This window comes from Marmota marmota, unplaced genomic scaffold, assembly GCF_001458135.2.
Source record: "Marmota marmota marmota unplaced genomic scaffold, marMar, whole genome shotgun sequence".
Taxonomy (NCBI): domain Eukaryota; kingdom Metazoa; phylum Chordata; class Mammalia; order Rodentia; family Sciuridae; genus Marmota; species Marmota marmota.
In genome coordinates, this window is record NW_026000253.1 from 2,044,834 (window position 1) to 2,058,712 (window position 13,879).

At 39.8% G+C, this 13,879-nt stretch overlaps 1 long non-coding RNA gene across 1 annotated transcript; it reads left to right on the top strand.

Moving 5' to 3' along the window:
* Nucleotides 1-7,071: 7,071 nt before the first annotated feature.
* On the top strand, nucleotides 7,072-13,325 carry LOC125614238. The gene is made up of 3 exons (XR_007344842.1): nucleotides 7,072-7,411; nucleotides 12,142-12,225; nucleotides 12,331-13,325. It is a non-coding gene; the product is annotated as an uncharacterized LOC125614238 (long non-coding RNA).
* Nucleotides 13,326-13,879: the final 554 nt, after the last annotated feature.

Here is a 13,879-nt window from a genome sequence, read left to right on the forward strand (position 1 = left end):
AGAGAAGAGGGGAGGGGAGGGGGGATAGTAGAGGATAGGAAAGGCAGCAGAATACAACAGACACTAGTATGGCAATATGTAAATCAATGGATGTGTAACTGATGTGATTCTGCAATCTGTATACGGGGTAAAAATGGGAGTTCATAACCCACTTGAATCAAAGTGTGAAATATGATATATCAAGAACTATGTAATGTTTTGAACAACCAACAATAAAAATTAAAAAAAAAAAGAAATTGACTTAGTTAAAGCAAACAGATATAAGACAGGTCTTCAAATGACAGTGTGGCCCTTCTATGTAAGATGCAATGTATAAAAGAGCACTTATTGGTTGTCTTTCTGGTAAACTTACATAAACTTTCATTTTGTAAACTTTTACATAACACTTGGACAAGGCTTAGACAGATATACTTCTCAGACGCGTACATATACCTAGTCACATATTTAGGCTATAACAATATAGTTGATACACTAAGGTTTTTTTTTTTAACCAGTTACAAAGTAATCATTTATGACTTTAAAAAATATACAATATTTTCTCTGACATGCCCATGCTAATTCACAATGCTAGTTACTTTAGATTCGGTAGAGGGGAGTAAAGGGAAGGTAGGGGAAATGGGGTAGGAAGGACAGTAGAATGAATCAGACATTACTACCCCTGTGTACCTATATAACTATACAACAGGTGGGATTCTACATCATGTACAATCAGAAAAATGAGAAATTATACTCCATCTATACAATATATCAAAAAGTGCATTCTACTGTCATGTATAACTAATTAGAACAAATAACAAAATACATTATTAAAATAAGGTACAAACCCTAATTTCTTTAAGACTTAGTTCCCCCAAGTAAGAAAAACCTAACAAATACAAGAAAATTGGCTTGACAGTTAAGAGAATAACAATGTTTCAGACTTTGCTTTATATCAGTGCAATAATTTTAAATAAATTTGTGCTTATTAAAGCCAATTTAATCACAAACACAAACTTGTTGAGGTTTACCATCCATGAACCTTCTGCAACTTAAACATTCACAACTTATTTACTATCCTTAGTTTTCCTCTTTCATCTTGGACTTTAGCACAAGAATATTACTTTACCAGACAAAATACTTTCTCATCCAGAAATATTGCTTTTACCTTCCAATTTTCTGCACTAAAATATATTTCCATCCCTGTAACTTTCTTTTATCTTTTCTAGTTTCCAATCCTTTTTAAAATTCACATGCTGAAACAATCCTTGTGAATGTTATCTGGGCACTTAATTGACACAACAAATTCATCCCAGGAGTGGGATCAGACAATCTGGCATATACACAAGCTGTGACTCTATCCTTTCTCTCCCAGGTGGCATTCAAGGGGTTGGAGTACAGGATATTTTTGAGCCTGACCGGTCTCCCTTTCATCACAATGCCGTCCACTTTACGTGAGTTCCCCACTGTCAATTGCACACAGAGGCTCCTTTTGGACCTTTTTCTTAGGTGCATATTTATATGCCACAGAGGAGGCCCTTTCCGTCCTTTCCTTTAGGCTTCCTTGAAGATCCCTTTGCCGAGGCTGCCTGCCACACATAGGTCGGCCTTAGGGCTGGGTCAACTGGGAAACAAAATCCCAGAAAAGCTGCCTGGGCTTAGAGAAATGGCCCAAGAGAATGTGGCCTCTGCCCTGCCTTCCAGCCCCTTTTGCCCCTGGGGGGTGGAGGCTGCTGGCCACAAACTATGTGGCAGTAGGTTTCAGTACTGTCAGTTTATAACCTGGGGGTAGGAATTGTCTCCCCTTTTACTATCTGACAGGATACCCCATTTAGCCAGGAGATATGCATTATTGGGGCAGAGCAATTCTTGCTCTAATAGTATCCCATCAATCTAAATGCCTGGGGAGACTGGCAAAATAACTGCACCCAGAAAAGAAAAGGACAGAAATTAGCCAACCTGTGTTTGAAGCAACCAAAGGAGCTTCAACAGCTGCTGGGTGGTCCTTCAGCCCCTCCCTTTACTCACAGGAACAGCTCCCCTTGTTCAACCCGAGGCAAATTTGCCCATCTCCTAACTCTCTGCAGTTGGCTCTCAGCAAGTTCCCCAGCACTTGCATCCTCAGCTTGGGAGTGGGGTTACTTTAGACCTAGGCCTGCCCAGGAAGGCTGGAGTGGGGGCTGCACTCATGTTCCATCTGGGATGCCACATTTGTTCCGTAATGCTTGGTTCTTGTCCCTGATGCCAATCCAATAACAAGGACACTTTTCCCCCATAGCTTTATTGAGGTAAAATTGAAGTACAATAAAATGCACATATTTGAGGCATGCAACTTGATCAGTTTTGACACATATGTAACCAAAACAAGAAATACAAAAAGCATTTCCATTACTTCTTTAAAATTTGAAGTCAGGCAGACTGCTTCCTGCATAAATTACTACATTAGAAATCAATTACCTTAAGATATATAGAACCCCACCACTGCATCAACCATTTCAAGATTAAATGGTACACTTACTTATAAATATCTTTGAGGTCAAGGAAGAAAGCACAAGAATATTAAATAAAATGTGTTTTGAACTAAGTGATGATAAAAGCTTAAAATATCAGGATATTTCTGGGATTTAATAATACTCAGATGAATACTTATAACTTAAAGTATTTGTACCAGAAAGATGCTAGAATAACAATCAAATTATTTTCAAATTAAAAAAAACCAAAGGCTGAATGTTTTCTCTGATATGTGGATGCTGATCCATAATGGGGGTTGGGGGGAAGCATGGGAGGAATGGAGGAACTTTGGATAGGACATAGGGGAGGGAAGGGAAGGGAGGGGGCATGGGGGTAGGAAAGACAGTGGAATGAGATGGACATCATGACTCTAAGTACATGTAGAAAGACAGGAATGGTGTGAATATACTTTGTGTACAACGACAGACTTGAAAAATTGTGCTATACACATGTACTATGAGTTGAAATGCATTCTGCTATCATGTATAACAAATTAGAGTAAGTAAATTAATTTAAAAATTAAGTCATAGGAAGGAAAAAATAAGAGTAGGAGCAGAATTATAGAAATAATACAGCTAAAATTTGATAAAAATCAAACAAGTCTAATCAAGAAGACAAGAACACAAAAATTAATATCAATACAAAGGGAGCTATCAAAATAATACTACAGATGCTAAAAATATATTCAAGGAATATTATGATTGTATGCCAACATATGTGATAGCTTATGTATCATGGTCTATGTTAGAGAAAGATCTGTGTGCTGCTGAGAAGAAAGTGTATTCAGTCATTGATGGATGCAATATTCTATATATGTCTGTTAAGTCTAAATTATTGATTATATTATTCTGTTCTAGAGTTTTTTTGTTTTAATTTTTGTTTGGAAGATCTATCTAGTAGTGAGAGAGGCGTGTTAAAGTCACCCACTATTATTGTGTTGTGGTCTATTTGATTTTTGAAGTTGAGAAGTGTTTGTTTGATGTATGTAGATGCTCCATTGTTTGGGGCATAAATATTTATGATTGTCTTATTGATGTATAATTCTGTTAAGCAGTATGGAATGTCCTTCTTTGTCCCTTCTGATTATCTTTGGCTTGAAGTCACTTCATGTGATGTGAGGATGGAAATCTCTGCTTGTTTATGCAATCCGTGTGAGTGATATGTACTTTTCTCAGCCTTTTCACTTCAGTCTCTGGGCGTCTTTGCCTATGAAGTGAGTCTGTTAGAGACAGCATATTGTTGGGTCTTGTTTTTTAATCCATTTGCCAGTCTATGTTGTTGAATTTGGGCTATTAATTTTTAAGGTTATTATTGAGATATGATTTGTGTTCCTGGGCCTTTTGTTTTATTTCTAATTTTTAATTTGAATTAGTTTCTCCTTTGAATGACTTTTCCTTTAGTGTAGTTCCTTCTTTCACTGGTTTTTACTTTTTTTTCTTCATTTCATCTTCATGGAATAATTTGTTCAGAATATTCTGAAGTGCAGGCTTCTGGTTGTAAATTCTTTTAACTTTTGTTTATCATGAAAGGTTTTTATTTCATCTTTAAATTTGAAGCTTAATTTTGCTGGATATAGGATTCTTGGTTGGCATCCTTTCTTCCTTTCTTTTTTTTTTTTGGTATTGGGGATTGAACTCAGGGGAAGTCACTGAGCCACATCCTCAGCCTTATTTTGTGTTTTATTTAAAGACAGGGTCTCACTGAGTTGCTTAGCACCTTGCAATTGCTGAGGCTGGCTTTGCACTCAAAATCCTGCTGCCTCAGCCTCCAGAGCTGCTGGGATTACAGGTATGCACTACCACACCTGGCTTAACATCCATGTTTTTTCCAGAGCTTGGTATATGTTATTACAGGACCTCCTAGCTTTGACAGTGTGGATTGAGAAATCAGCTAAGATTCTTATTGTTTTCCCCCTATATGTAATCTGTTATTTTCTTCTTGCAGCCTTTAAAATTCTATCCTTATTCTGTATGCTAGGTATTTTCATTATAATGTGCCTTGATGTGGGTCTGTTGTAATTTTGAACACTTGGCATCCTCTAAGCCTCTTGTATTTGATTTTCTATCTTATTCTTTAGATTAGGGAAATTTCCTGATATTACTTCATTGAAAATAATGTGCATTTCTTTGGTTTATATCTCTGTGCCTTCATCTATCCTGATCAATCTTAAATTTGGTTCTTTCATGTTATCCTATAGTTCTTGAAAGTTTTGCTCATAGTTTCTTAGCATCTTCTCTCTGGGGTCCACTTTATTTTCAAGATTATATATTTTGTCTTCACTTCTTAAGGTTCTCTCTTCCAAGTGGTTTATTCTGTTGGTGATGCCTTCTATTGAGTTTTTAATTTGGTTTATTGTTTCCTCATTTCAAGGATTTCTGTTTGATTTTTTCAGAATCTCTCTCTCTTTATTGAAGTGATCTTTTGCTCCCTGTATTTGCTCTCTTACAGTATCCTTTACTTTGCAGATCCATTTAACTATGTAACTGTGTACACTCCAAACTCTTTCTCTGACATTTCTTCCACTATGGTGTTGATGGATTCTGTTATTCAAGTATCTTGGTTTGCTTGGGGTTATTTGTTCCCTTAGTTTTCATGTTGTTTGTGTGTCTACCCATCTAACAGTATGGATCAGAGGCAGTAGAGTCTCTCCCCTGTGGACTTCTAGTATCCCTGGAGATTTCTAGTACCTCACTGGTTAGGGGGAGAAAAATAATTATTTTTATTATTTGCAAACCAGTTACAGCATTAATCAAGTAGCTCCTACTGTGATGTCTATAATGATAATTATCACAATAAACAGAAATGATATGATCAGTTATTGCCTATTATAAAAACAGCAAGTTTGCAAAATGGTTTATATTTTCAAATGGTGCACAGGGAGTGAACAGAGGTGATATAGGATGTGATGAGAGAGGAGGAGCGAACACAGAAGAAAAAGATTAAAGGAAAAGTCAAAGAGAGAACAATAGATATTGGCTATTAGCAGAAGATAAGAAAACAAGGGAAACAGGCAGGGGGAAAAATATATATATGTATATATATGTGTGTGTATGTGTATATATATGTATATGTATATATATATAGCAAAATTTTTAAAAAATCAAAAAGAAAAATAAAAGAATACAAAATAAAACTAAAATATACTAGTCAAACATCCTATTTTTATAAAACTAATTCATGTAAAATAAATGGCTTAAAAGATGCTAGAAATGGGAAGAAAAAGTAGGAGAGCATATAAATGTCCATGTACTATTAAGGTTACAATTAAACAGTGAAAAAGAATTAAAAAAAACAGAAAAGAAAAAAATCTTGATGAAAAATTAAAGAATTCTTTCCATCGGAGTTGAAAATATTCTCAGCTTCGCTTCTCAGCAGTGTGAGGTGGGGTCTTCTAGAGTGTGATGCTCCACCCTCTGGCTTGCTGGAGTGAGAGAGGTAACCCATAGGTGGAATTCCTAGAGGCAGGGTTTAGGCCTGGGTGGGCTCCAGGGTCTTTGCTGAATGCCAGTTGGTCTGGAGATTTTAAATCAGCACACCTCCAGTACCTCCAGTACTTGCTGGTCCTTGCTGGAAGACTTTACCCCAGGGATTTCCCCTGGGTTCCACTCACATGGTGGGAGACCCAATTCTTAGTCTTGTACATCACCTGCAGACCCCACATTTCCTGGTCTTGGGTTCAGTCTCCAAACAATTTCCCCTGTCCCTGTCCTTCCAATTTCCCAGCCAGATTCATCTCTCCCAGCAGGTCCTGCAAGCAGTTGGATTGGAGGGGGAGGGTAGAGCTGGGTGGGTTTCCACGACCAGTTTTCCCCTGTGTAAACCTCTCTTCACATTTGATTTTTCCTGGTCACATAAGCACACTCTATGTTGTGCAGTGTGTGTTTACTGGGCCTGTATTTCAGGCCAAACTTGGGTTTGCAGGAATTGGCTTCCTCTGTTCCTGGCCCATGCCGCAGCTACAGAATGGTTCCTTCCTCTGTTCTCCCTCCGCACACGAGGTAGAGAGATGGCAGCTTCTTTCCCCACATACAGACATCATGACATCATGCAGCACATCTTTCAGGTTTGTCAGGTGATGTACTTGATCTTTAAAGGCTCCATACCAGACGTGCCTCCGGCCTCCCAAAAGTGTGGGTTCCTTTAGTTCCTTTATCCCTCTACTATGCCCACAGAGGGACACTTGGCTGGAGCTTCTGGCCTGGCTGTGCTGCTGGGGATTTCTTTCTTATTATATCCGAACTCCTGAGTCCCTGACATGATTTGAATGTCCAGTTTTAAATTCTAGTAAAGTCCCCCTGTTTTTTGTTCACCCACCTTGCTGCTGAGAAGCTGCCTGCCAGTTTTCTTGATTTCACTGCACAGGGCAGCCAGGAACATGACCTCGAGGATGCAGTTTTGAGAAAAAGGGAAACGGAAGGCTTATTGCTTTGGTACCAAGGAGAAGCACAGGGGACTCCTTTCCCAAAGGCTGTGATTGTGCCCATCAGCAGGAACAGGGGGCTTTTAAAGAGGTGACTCAAAGGCTAGGTTCCACATGTTCTCTGTTGGAGTTGTAATTCACTTGTTAATTCGGAGACAGTCATTTCTGAGATCTTCTAGTGCCATCCACAAGGTCTGGATTACTTCATTCCTGTGGTAGGCGTGTGCTCAAGTACCCTCTGCCTGGGATGGGGAAGAAAGATAATCCTGTTTCCCCTGAGATTAGGGAGGCAGAGAGAATAGGGAGGAGCAGGGAGAGAGGAAGAGAAAGAAACGTGTTCTTTTTAAAAATAAGCTGCAGTGGCAGAGCAGCAAGGGCTATGTTCAAAGCACAAAGTGGACCACTGCTCCGGTAAGATCCTTGTTTTGTTCCTGGTCTTATAGGAAAAAATACCCCCCTTTACCTCGGTATGAAGTTAGCTGTGGAATTACCATATGTGTTGAGGTACGTTTCTTCTATACCAAATTTGTTAACTTTTTTTTTTATCATAAATGCATGTTGTATTTTATCAAACGCTTTTTCTCTATCTATTGAGATGAACATATGATTTTTGTCCTTTATTATGTTAATGGGGTTTGTCACAGTTACAGATTTGCTTATGTTGAAGCCTCTTTTCATTGTGGGGATAAATCCCATTTGATCACGGTCTGTTTAGTGTGGTTTGAAGTTAATTTTCCAGTAAATTGTTGAGGATTTTTGCCTCTATATTCATCTGGAATATTGACTTGTAGCTTGCTTGCTTCCTTCTTTCCCCCATTCTTTATCTGGGTTTGATGCAGATTCATGCTGGCCTTGTAGAATGGGTTTGAGAAAAATTCCTTCCTCTTCAATTTTTTGGATGTTTGAGACACATTGATATTATTTCTTCTTTAAATATTTGATATTGTGATGCCTCCAACATTGCTCTTCTTTCTTAGAATTGTTTTGGCTATTCTGGGTCTCTTATTTTTCCAAATAAGTTTCAGAACCCCATTTTCTAGTTCTGTGAAGAATGTCCATATTTCGTAGAATCCAGCTGTGAAGCTCTCGGTCCTGGACTTTTCTCTGATGGGAGTCTTTTTATTACTAATTCAATCTTCTTCCTTGTTATTGTTCTGTTCAAATTTTCTGTTTCTCCTGATTCAGTCTCAGTAAGTTGTGTGTCTCTCCAAATTTATGTATTTCTTCTAGTTCATTTAATTTGTTGGTATATAATTGTGTAATTGTCTTGGATGGACATTTGTATTCTGTCCTCCCAGTTGCAATGCCTCCATTTTACTTTCTAATTTTATTTTAGTCTTCTTTTTTAAATCAAGTAAAGACTTATCAGTTTTGTCTCATCACCCAACTTTGTGTACATTTACTAATCTTTACATACATTTTTAAAAAGTAAGAAATTAAAATTTCCAGTGTATAACAAAAAGCCCACCAACTCTTAGTTTTGTTCATTCTTTCTATTGTTTTTCTAGTCTATATTTTATTTATTTCTTCTTTGATCTTTATTTCATATTTCCTTCTAGTAACTTTGGTTTTAGTTTGCTCTCTTTTTCTAGATCCTCGAGTTGTAGTATAGGATATTTGAGAGCGTTCTTATTTTTTGATGTGGGAACTTATTGCCCTTAGAACTGATTTTGCTACATTTCATAAGTGTTGGCACATTGTATGTTCACTTTCATTTGTCTGAAGATATTTTTAAATTTCCCTTTCAATTTCTTCATTGACCTCCTGGTTGTTGTCTAAATTTCCATGTATGTGTATTAGCTGCCCACAGCTTCCCCCTCACCATCCCATGGCAGCCATGGGTGGGGACTTTTCACCTGGCTGAAGTGACCCGGCCCCTAAACTCTGCTTGGCCAACCTGCTAAGGGCAGTAACAATGTGGTTGGCCTAGCCCTCCTTCTTCTAGGAACCTATCTAGGTATGGTTCTGCCTGAGCACTCACAACTTCCCTTCATTCTTTCGCTGACCAGTGAACCTTGACCCAGAGCACCTCCACATTCCCAATAAAACTCTTTTTGATGCCTTATTCTTGTTCTGTGGTTCCTGGCCTTGTGCATTTTTCTACTTTATGTGTATAATTGCTAAAGTTTCTCCTGATCTAGTTTCATGGCATTGTGCTCAGAAAAAAACACTTGATATGATTTTGATTTGTTTGAATGTGTTGGGAGTGTTTTGAGATCTACCACATGGTTTATCCTAGAGAATGGTCTATGTGTATTTAATAAGAGTGTATATTCTGCTGCCTTGAGATGGAAGGTCCTATATAGGTTTGTTAAGTCCATTTGGTCTAGGGTGAAGTTTAAGTCCAATTATTTCTCATCATGTCTCCCTCTGGATGATCCTTCCATTGCTGAAAGTACATTAAAAGGATATTAAAGTCCCCTACTGTATTTCAGTCTAACTCTTCCTTCAGACCCATTAACATTTGTCATGTATTTTTGGGTGCTCTGATGTTGGTGTACATGTGTTTACAATTGTTATGTGTTCTTTCTGAATGTACCCCTTTCTCATTTTATAAAGACCTTATTTGTCTTGTTTTACTTTTTTAAAAAAAAATGTAGTCTACTTTTATCTGATTTAAACATAGCTACCCCTGTTCTCTTTTGGAATCTGAGTCATCCAGTGGGTGGACCTGGAGCCTGGATCTACTGGAGTGGAGCTTTTTTTGTATCTGCTTTGGGTAGGCTTAGATCCTGTATCTCTTGGAGATGTTCTTAAGCATGGATCCATAGAGCCTTGCTTCACACTAGGGTAGACCTTGAACTTGAGTCTTCAGGGCCTATCCAGGTACTACATTGGTCTTGAGTCTAAGTCTTTGAGGCCAAGCCTGAGTCCTATGTTCACAGAGTCGAATTTAGACCTTGGATTTCTGTGGGTGGTCCTAGAGCCTCAGTCCATAGAGGCTGGCCTGGCACCAAGGTCTACTGGGATGAACTTGTACCCTGGGTCTACGGAACTGGCCTGGACCCTGAGACCACTGTAGCCTGGAGTCAGCTTGGTGCTGAGGCAAGTATAGAGCCTAAGGCTGACCTACAGCCTGAGATCACATGTGATGTACCAGTGCTTATGGCCATGTGGTCTGTCATTAGGGGGATGACGTGGAGTTTGGGTCCATAGAGGCCAGGCTGAAAGCAAAGTATACTGGAGGCTAGGTTTGTAAGGGCTGGCCTGGGTCCTGGGGCTTCAGGGGCCAGCTTAAAGGGTATTAGGGCTATAGGGAACATTACAACACTGGGCAGGCCTAAATCTTATATCCCTGGTTTGGCCTAGTTCTTGAGAGCAGATATGCTGATATGACCTAAGAGCAGGCCTGCAGCCTAGGGCTCTGTGGGCTGACTTGGCTGTGGGCTAATTGGTAATCTGAGGTGGACCTGGAGCCTAGAGCTAAAAGGCCTCACCAGGAGGCTGAGTCTATGGGTGGTAGGCTGATGACTAGGGCTGTAAGACATGGCCTGATCCTGGGGTGATGAGTGTCAGGTGCTAGGGGTGGTATGGATCCTGGGGCTGCTGAGTGAGGCTGGCCTGGCTCTGGGGTGGCCTGGAGACTGAGGCTGTGGGGACTTGTTTGGTGCTGGTCTGGGCCTAAAGCCTGGTACACAAGCATTGATCTAGGATTAAGAGTGATCTAGAGCCTGGGGTTATTGAGGACAGCCCATCAGTGAAGAGATAGTTAGCTGTGCAGGCCTAGAGCCTGGGGTTGTGGTATCTAGCCTGCTACTAGGACAGGCTGAGAGCACAACTCTCTTGTCTACCCAAAGCACCAGGGGCTTGCCTGATGCTGGGTTTTGCAGCATTAGATTTCAAAGCAAGGTCCAGTGCTTGGTCCCCTCTCCTTATAAAAGTAGAGGATATCTCTCTACATGAGCAGTCTCATGTTGGGGGAGGGGGACGTTACAGGCAATGTAAAATTGTCCTTCCTACTCTCTTCAGTGTGTGTGTGTTTTTTTCCCCTTACTTCTGTGCTATACTCATGTAACATGATCTCTTACCCGGTTTCCTTAACTCTTGTAAAGGTATTTTGTGTGTGGATCATTTTCAAATTGATATTTGTGCAGAAGGATGATTCCTGAAGAGTCCTAGCCACCATTTTGCTAAGCATCTCTCTCAACCCTTTGTACCATCTGCTCAATTTTCCTATAAACCTAAGACTGATATAAAAATAAAGCATTAAAACCAAAAAGGCTTTTTGTATGGAGCAAGTTCTGATACAGATCAAATAAAGATGAATCATATGAGTAGGCACTGCCAAGAAACTTCTCCACAGGTCAGATAGTGATAATTTTCTGAAAATGGGACTTTTTTGGGATCTCCAACTCAGCCTCTCCCTCTAGTGACTGCTAGGCTACTGATTTTCACAATTACTGTAGTTGTCAGTTGTTCATTTTCAAGGCTACTGTAGACCTGGGAGTAGAGGGATTGGAATAGGACAACTGAAAATTTCACAAAGCTCATGGTTCTTATAAAGGTTCAGCCATTTTTCTTGAACAAATGCTCCTTGGACTATCACAAGCCTTTGATTAATCGCACAGTTCTGAAAACATGGATTTGGACAATTTATTATTGATGCTCTTATTTTTATTGAGCAGATTTTTGGAGCTCCTTGCTCCACCATTCCTCTACTATTTCACTTTTAGTCCCTTTTCACTGAGACTTGTCTTATAGAGCCACAGCTCTATGTCCTCTGTACTCATTCATTTGTTCAAATGATGTAAGTTGATTTGCCCAGGAAACAGACTACTTCTCATCCCAAGAAATATTAAACAGCCTTAGAAACCAGAATGTATACATACTTAAATACATATATGTGTACATACACACATACCCTCAGCCCCATGCCAATGGATCTATCTACTACATGTATAATTCCACTTGCAAGAAGAGGTAAATACTAATGTTAATGTGAAAGGAAAAGATCTTGCTCCCATAGTACTCTCCCCCAATCAGATGCTTTTATCAGTTTCTCATCCTTATAGATTTGGGTGATTTTATGTTCAAGAGAAGAAAACAAACTTTGACTTTAGTTCCCCAGAAGGGCCAATGTAAAAATATCAGAGAAAACAAGAAGGGAGGGACAGAGGAAAAGGAATTTCCACACACCAACAATGTACCAGATACTTGAACAATCTTAAGAGTGGTTGCAGGGGTTGGGCAACAGAGTATAGGAAGGCTCAGTAACTGTACTACTTTTCACTGAGATGATACAAGCTCAGCTGATACCTGCTTGCTGCACCTTCCTGGAGTCATGCCATGGTTTCCTGATGCTGCTGATGTCTCAGCTGGTAAGTCTGGAAAAACCTTCACAATGTTAAGGATTGGGAGGTTGGTGAGATGGGAGCTGAACATGAAATTGACTCTGCCTTTTCCCTTTTCCATTCTTTTTTCAGACCTTGACATACTCTATGTCTTTGAAGCTATGAATAAGGCTGTGGTGAAATCATTAGGTGGAATGAGAGTCTCAAGAAGTTCTAGGTAGCATTCTCTATGATAGAGAATATTCAATAGCAAACCTTTTGAGGTTCCTGCGTTTGTAGCATGGAGTGTGTAACCAAATACTGCAGGTAAGAATGTATCTCAGTCTTTGTTTCTCTGGTTACTCATAGCTAAAGTGCCTAACTCCAGGACTCCCAGGTTTCACATAATGCTCTGCTTTGTCTTTTTAGGAATGGATATTATGTATTCAAATACATAGGGGTTGAGACTATGGGGAAAGTAGCCACAGAGCCATGAAGGTAGATATGCCACTGGTGCTGAGAATTGCACTTATTCTCCCTTGTCTCTGTGTCACTAGGCCTAAATAATTCCTAGCATGATTGATTTTTGTTGGCTGCAGCATATTTTGTAGACATCACTGGCAGGATATAGACTTTATAACAGGCTGGGTATGGCTGGAATGGTATGAGGATGGGGGAGAGACCAAACCACTAGTCCTTGTTAGTCTGCGTCCATTGTGCCTTGGGACTGTCCTGGTTATTTCTTAGCAATGGTGGAGACCTGTTAATACAGCATTGCAACAAGTGGTGGATTTCTTTTCCTCAGAAAATGTCTCTGAGTTTGGGGACAGTTCAGTGTAAAAAGGCAGAAGGAATTATGTTTTCCCCTCCATTCCCCCTCCCCACCCAATACACATGCACGTACATTTTATCTATCAGCTGCTGAACAGTGCCGAAAGGCAGGCAGTCAGTGCTTCCTATGGAAATTCCCTAGTCCTGGTACTCTTAACATTAGCCCACTAATTTCCCCATTCCATAGCACATGATGCTTCTGCATCACGAGCCACACCTGTCTGCCTGTCTCTGTCCACCTCCACTAAAGACTAATGTCCTCCATTGTGATGAGTGTTTTCCCCTTCTGGATTGTACACACATTGCTGTTTCTCATCTTCCACACCTCCTCATAAACCAGGAGTGAGTACATTATTTTATTATTCTTATGTGTGAATCTACCCTTTTGCTCTATCCTTAAATCCATTGGTCTGAAACTCTCAATGTAATATAGTGGAGGGCGAATGTCAAATGGAAAAAGAGTCCTGTGAGCCCCTATTAGTATTTTGCTCCTTCTCCTTGGATGCAGCCAGAAGGATGTCACAGGTTTAGGATGGCAAAGGCTGGTGAGTCTGGTTGGGAGGGATCAGGGGCTCTGGGCTGTCATTTTTCTTAAGCTTGAGGACACTGCTAAGCCCTGATCATAGCTATGAATCAAGGAAACCTGCAAACTTAGAGACAGGCTTTAGGCCCTGAGTTTTAAAATTCTGTTCTAATTAGTTATATATGACAGAATGCATTTGACACATCATACACAAATGGAGTATAACTTCTCATTCTTCTGGTTGCACATGATGTAGAGTCACACTGGTCATGTAATCATATATGCACATCAGGTAATAATGTCCAGTTCATTCCACTGTCCTTCCTACTCCCAAACCCCCTCCCCTCC